Raw genomic sequence first — 6,989 nt, 5'->3', positions numbered from 1 at the left:
CCCCGCAGCCCTGGGTCAGGCCCGCGCGGCCTGCGAGCTCCGGTTGTCCGGCTGGAAGCAGTTGTGCCGCCCTCGAGTGGGCTGAATGGAGGACAAGTCCCCAGAGCTGGGGGGCCCCTCAGGCCAATCAGGAGCGCCTCTCCAGATACAAAGCATCCCAATCAGGCGGCAGCGCCCCGTTCCCACATTCTTTGCCGTCACAAATTGTCACCATGGGGACCATCACAAAAAAGACAGCTCCCAAATGCAATCATTTCCCGGTAAATTTCTACCCTCAGCCCCTCTCTCCCCCTCGGCCTCCACGCCCTCCTCCCCTTGACCTCGGTTCCCTGGTTTCTCGAGGGGGTGAGGGGTGTGTTTAAAAAGTCCGGGACTGAGGCGGGGCTGGGCCCAGAGACGGGCTGGCCCTCCTCCCCACAGGCTCCGGCACGGCCCGCGGCTGCCATGCTCCGGTGCAGACAATCGGACGGACGGGTAAGCCGGGCAGGCGGCCTTCCCTGCCATCCTTGAGTGTTGAGTGGCTCTCTCCTCTCCTCTCTCTTTCCCCACCCCGCTCCCCGGGGCAGGCCTGTGAGGGCCGGCGGCACACTGGTGTGGGCAAAGGTAGCGGGGAAGGACTCTCTAACGAGGGGCTGGGATATCCATGGGAAGGCAGCCGCAGCTCTCAGGAATCTTGTCTTTATGTTTGCTTCCTCAATTGAGCTGCACAAAGCCTGAATTGCCCATTCAGTGCGGCCGGACAAAAGGTTGGCGTTGCACGGTCCCCTTGCATTTGTAGTCAAACAGTTAGGGACTTAAATCGAGTCGTCATGATGGAGAAAGAGGTGGACAAAGCCCATAGAATTGCCATCAGCAAACATTTTCCTGTGTCATATTAGCCAGTCTCCATGGCTCCCCCTGGCCTGGGGACAATGGCACAAGTTTGCACACTTGGCTACTGTCACCGTGCCAACGCCGGCGGGGCCACAAGCAGGGCCGCGCTGAGCGAGCAAGGGAGCCCAGGGCCGGCCGTGGGCCCTGCCCACCAACTGGCCAGAGGGAAGGTGAGGCCAGTGGCAGAGGGAGGCTGCCTGGGAAATGTGGATGGGCGAGGCCTCCGTGCCAGCCAGCCTGGTGGACCCCCTATACCTTCTGCCTGTCCCCTCTTCCTCTCCTCCCTCTTCCTTCCCTTCTCTTTTTTCTACCACCTCCTCCTTCTGTGCCCTGGCTGGCCAAATGGCTGGTGCTCTATGCACCAACCCACACCTTTGCACCACCACCTGAAATGCCAGGGACTCCTCTCTGAAGCGCCCCTCCCAGACTAGGAGCACTGACAGGGAGGGGCCAGGTTTCACCCAGGAGTGACGGTTCCACCCCCTCCTGCTGGCCAATAGACAGCTGCTACCGCAGGGGACGCCTGCCCGCAGTGACAGGGCTCCAAGCCACCTCCCCCTCTGGCCCGAGGGTCCCTGCAGGCAAAACGAAGGGCTCGGCAGAGAGAGCCCATCCTGGGGAGTGGGGGTCGTATTCTCCACGCCCCGTTTCCCTGCTGTGGGGGTGGGGGAAGCGTGGACTGAGATGGAGGTGACCTTGAACTGGAGCATCCTGGGTCATTGGCCACCACAAGGCCTGGAGAGCGTGGCCCCTGTTCACAGAAGCCTGTGCGTGGATGAGCGCCAAACCATTGTGGCCTTAAGCCCCTGAGTGTTGGGGGTCACTTGTTTCTGCAGCAGAACCCAGCCCACCCTGACCAGTACAGGCAGGAAGTATCCTTTCCGCCCCAAACCACTGAGCACACGCTGCTGGGGACAGTGCCGAGGTCATGGGGTTAGGCTGGCACATCTCCCATCACGGCTCCGGCTGCCTCCTGACACACCCAGCCCCCCTGTGTGAGCTCCAGGAGGGTTCTGCCTCTCCAGTGACTAGAATGGCCTTGGCCCGGAGCAGCCCTTGTGGTTGCTGAGGTGGTACTTGATGGCCCGTCGTCTGTGTTTCTCTGGGACTGTGGGTGCCTGGAAAGCAGGAGGCCCTGCTTCCCAACTGCATCCCCTGCACCAGAGCAGGGCTTCTAGAAAGCTCCATAACGGCACGTAAGCTGTGCGGACTTGAACTTGAGGATCCCTTCCCAACTCGGCTGTGACCGCCTGCAGATCGTCCACTTTCCAGCTGTGCTCACCCCACCCCAAGTGTATCGACCCCACTCAGCGTCAGGGACGCCCCTGCTTCCGGGCAACTCCGCTCCGCACCTGCTGTGTGTCAGGGACCCGAGGGCGCTGGGTGGGCCCGCACGGCTTGCTCCTCTGTCCGAGGCCACTTGCTGGCGGGGAGGTGGGCTTGGTCTTGGTGACTCAGCAGCCACCTCCCGCCCACCGGCCAGTGAGACAGGACCCTGGGTGGTGGCCTGGCACCAGCCATTCCTTGTTTCGATGGCAGGAGATGGAGAAAACCGTGATTTACGGAGGTAGGCAGCTGACACGGTCATTTTTCAAAGCCTGTCGTGCAACCTCAGGATAGTCATCAAATGCCTACCCAGCACTCACCGCTTGGTCGACGTCCGTAACACGTATTAAGGCATTTTTTTCTTCCCAGGTGCCAGGATACTGTCTTGAATGGATAAGGAAACTGAGGCACAGAGCCAGGAGCCTTGCCCCAGGTCCCTGCTCAGTAAAGGGCAGGGCTGGGAGGGGGATGCTGGCAGCCAGAGCCGGGCCCTCGGTCACAACCATCGCCTGCTGCTCTCCCTCCCCCCCCCCCCCCCCACGCACAGACCCTCGCTCCCTCCCAGGGCTTCGCTGACCCAGAGGTGCAGAAGCGCCCGGCCCGCCCTCCTGCAGGGATAGGTCCGACCAGTAGACTCGGGGACACAGCAGCCTGACCAAGCCTCCATGAGCGCAGGACGCAGCCGTCTGTCTGGGCGGCTTATGTAACTCACCCCTTATGTAAGGGAGTGTCTCCACCAAAGCCCAGCCCCAGGCCACCTGTCCTGTCCGCTGCAGTCAGAGCAAACAGGCTTCCTTGGGCCGGAGGCTAAGGGCTGAAATAAACCCCTTGGCTGCCAGGCCGAGGGCTTCCTGCCCCGGGGACCTCGCCTCAGGACGGCGGCTTAATGCCAGCGCGGCTGTGCCCTCAGCGCAGCCGGGGACCTCGGGGGCCTCGTGATGACCCAGAGGAGTCACAGCCCATCGGCAGGGACAGCGACCTCCTAGTTGATGCCTCCCCGTCTCTTCCCCTCTGGGTCCCAAAGCTGCCGCGGTGAAGCCCCTCTTGGGCACATCTCCCCTGGAAGGAATAGCCTCTGTGTCCCTGTTGGGTGTCCGCACGGCCCCGCATTCCCACCACGGCCCCGTTTCATGCCTGCCGCCCGCCACACGTCCATCACCTTCACGCGTCCTCAGGTGCCTGCCTCTCTGAGGCGTCTCTCTACCCGACCCAGGCACCAGCCAGGGATGAAAAGTCGGTTTAATTTCAACTGCCAACTCGGGTTTGATTGGTGATGGCTGGCGGGTGCCCCGTGGAAAGATTCCGAGGGCCGGGCAGGACTCGGGATCGGCTAGTGCTGTCTTCCGTGGGTGTGGGTGGGGACAGGCTGACTGTACCTGCCTGATATCCCCGAGTCCCGAGTCCCGTTCAGAATAACAGGATGCGGAGCCAGGAGGGTGACGCGTGGCCTCCTTGTAACCCGGCCCCGAGATCTTACCCAAGGGAACAGTGTCCCAGAGGAGGGCAGTGACTCCCCCAGGCACGCAGGTGCTCCCACTTCCCAGGCAGAGCTCATCGGTTCAGTTCAATAAACTGAGACCGGGGGTGGTAGGCACTTTGGAGAACGGAGACTGGTGAGTTTGGTGCAATGGAGAGGAGAGGTCACAGCAGGGAGTGGGGCGAGAAAGTTAGGAAGAAAGGCTGTCCTCCATGGGTCTGTGCAAGCAGCAGGCACACGGTAAAGGCCCGTTGAATGAATGAATGAATGAATGAAACGTGGAGTAACACAATTGGTTGGCTCTCGGCAAACTTGGGAACTCCAAGAGCCAGTGTCACCACACACTGGAAACAGCTCTCATTCTGACCCAGGCACAGCCTCTCGGCTCTACTTGCAAACTACGTACTGACCACATCACACCCTCTCCTCTGCTCCCCCCTGGGACCAGTCCCCCACCACCTCTTACCTCGCCTGGATTGCTTGTCTCCTAACTGGGCTCCTGAGTCTGCCCACAGCAGCCTGTGCTCTTTTTTAAAAGAGAAGCTGGCTCAGCGCAGCCCCTGATCCCCCTCCCCCATTGGCTCTCATCTCACTTAGAGCGGAAGTCCTCCAGGGGCCGCAAGATCCGCTTCTTCTCCTACCTGCTCCCCTGGACCACCCTGCCCCAGCCCCAGCCCCACTGCTCTCCTCGCTGTTCCTCAAACACCAGGCATGCGGTGACCTCAGGGCCTTTGCATCTGCTGTTCCCTCTTCCTGGAATTCTCTTCCCCTCCATCAGTTGGTAAACCACAGGCCATCTGTTTGTGTCAGTAAAGTTTTATTGGGACACAGCTATGCCCTATCCACTGAGGCAGAACGGAGGCGTTATGAGACAGCAGAGGGCGCACAAGGCCTGAAGTATTTACTTTTTTTATTTTTTAAAATATATTTTATTGATTTTTTACAGAGAGGAAGGGAGAGGGATAGAGATTAGAAACATCGATGAGAGAGAAACATCGATCAGCTGCCTCCTGCACATCTCCCACTGGGGATGTGCCCACAACCCTGGTACATGCCCTTGACCAGAATCGAACCTGGGACCTTTCAGTCCACAGGCCGACGCTCTATCCACTGAGCCAAACCGGTTTCGGCAGTATTTACTTTTTTACTGAAAAGTTTTGCCACCCCTGGCCCTGGTCAATGGCAGGGCTCACCCCTTCCTTCACCTCCGTATGTCTTTACCCAACTGTCTTCCTCTGCGTCCTTCTCACCCTCCATTCCATCCTCCTCCTCTGCCTGCTTTATTCTTCTCCATCGTACTCGCCCCCACTAAGCACTCAGGATATTCACGCGCTGACCTCCCTGTTGTCTGTCTGTCCGCTGCCACCAGATGGCACTCCCACCAAGGGCGAGGACTTGCACTCTAGCTCACGCTGTGTCCCAGCACCTCGGACCGGGCCTCAGAAATAACTTCCCAATGAAGGAATGTTTCCCACACTCCCGGGCGTTGGCCTGGCCCATACTCCTGGGCCTCTGCCTCAGTTTCCCTTGTCACGGAGCTGGGGCCCTGGGAGATCTCTCACCGGGTCTCACCCCTGCAGGCTGAGTCCCTCATGAATGGACACAGTCCCCAGAAACGCCCAGCCTGGGTTCAGGGAAGCCCCACATCTCTTCCATTTCATGACATTATCCTCATATTTAAAAAAAATTAGACATTTTAAAGCAGACGGGGGCGCAGAAATGATAGCACTCACTCGACACAGAAAAGCACTTCCGTGTGATGGTGCAATTCACCAGAATGACAGGGCTCATTTTCAATTTTAATCAAATTCCGTTAAAATATTAGTTAGAAGTGATTAAAGCGTTAAATGAAGGTAATTTTAAAGGAATTAAAATGGATGTTAAACATTAATGAACGGTACCCAGGGGGACGCAGGGGAACAGTCCCTCTCCTTTTCCCCTCAATCCCGTCGTGTGGTCGTCTCATCTGGAGGGAATGTCCAACGACAGCCCCAGGAGTGCTGCTCTTTAAGGCCAGTAAGAACCTGGCATTCACTGTACGGCAACACGCAGGGCTCACGCTCACGCTCACACACCAAATCTTGTAACTGCGCTCTGGATCCTCTGAGTAACCCCATTTGACAGAGGGGAAACCGAGGCACAGAGCGACCGGCCCAGGTTCACGCAGCTAGGAACCGGCAGACCTGAGATCTGAACCCAAACCCACCTGCGCTCGGAGACTCCTCCCCTCTTCTCATCGTATCTTGGGGAGGACCAGCCCTCGGAGACGCACCGGCCCCAGGAACCAGTATCCTTGGCATCCCCAAGTCACCCCAGGGCCCATCACTCAGCCATCCCCTGAAATGTAGGTGTGCCAGGTAAACCGAGGCAGCAGGGCCAGCGGAGAAGAGCTGAGGCCTGAGGTCCGCCAGGTCTGCTCCCGGGTAAGCAGTTGGCTGGGAGAACATGGCTTTGATGGCTGAGAGGGTGGGGGCCGTACTTTCTTCTCCTGCAACGTCTGCGCCCTTTGCATAGGAGGCTGCTCTGGGTCTGAGAGTTCTGCCTCTGGTCCTTGACTTCCGGTCTTGGCTGCCTGCCAGGACCCGTGGCTCCTGGGAACCCCTTCTCTCCAGAGGACACCCCGAACCACAGAGAGAGCTGGCAGGGACTTGGCAGCCCGTGAGGAACACCAGCAGAGGGGGCTTTGGAGTCACAGACCTGGAGTCAAGCCCCGCGTCTGTCACTTAGCAGCTGGGAGACCAAGGGGAGGTCCCTGCGCTCTCTGAGCCTCCGTTTCCTCCTGTCCTGTCCGCAGCACCTCCCGCCTGTCCTGGGAGGAGGTCAAGGTGACACCGGCACGTGCTTAGCCCAGGGCTGGCCTGCCGTCAGCACTTCCATTCGTAAGAGCTGTGCATGTCATCCAATCTCCAGACGAGGAAACGGAGCAGCCGGGTGAGGTAGTGGCAGGGTCAGGACCAGCCGCCAGCCTCCAGGACCCGTGCTCCCACCCCCTCCCTCTTCGGAGCCCAAGTTTTGCACCTTGGCAGGATTCTCCTGCGAACTTGCAGCCTTGGTCCCAAACAGCCACAAGGGGGCGCCCTTGGCATCAGTCAGGGTTTCCTTCTGTCTGTGCCAACGTTCATGGCCTCCTAGGCTGGCATGCGGTGTGTCTGTCTTCCTCGGACACTGGCCGGCCTCTGGCTGTACCCAGTGAACTTCCAGCTTTTGTCTCCGCACACACACGTCCTCACGTGACCTGCTTGCAAACGCGATGTTGAGACCACTCAGTTCCTGTGTCATGAGCGAGAGTCCCCGAGGGGCTCCACGGTGACCC

The sequence above is a fragment of the Myotis brandtii genome, unplaced genomic scaffold (genome assembly GCF_000412655.1).
Source record: "Myotis brandtii unplaced genomic scaffold, ASM41265v1 scaffold535, whole genome shotgun sequence".
NCBI classification, from domain to species: Eukaryota; Metazoa; Chordata; class Mammalia; order Chiroptera; family Vespertilionidae; genus Myotis; species Myotis brandtii.
The sequence above is the reverse complement of the archived record's forward strand: the minus strand, read 5'-3'. Positions refer to the sequence as shown.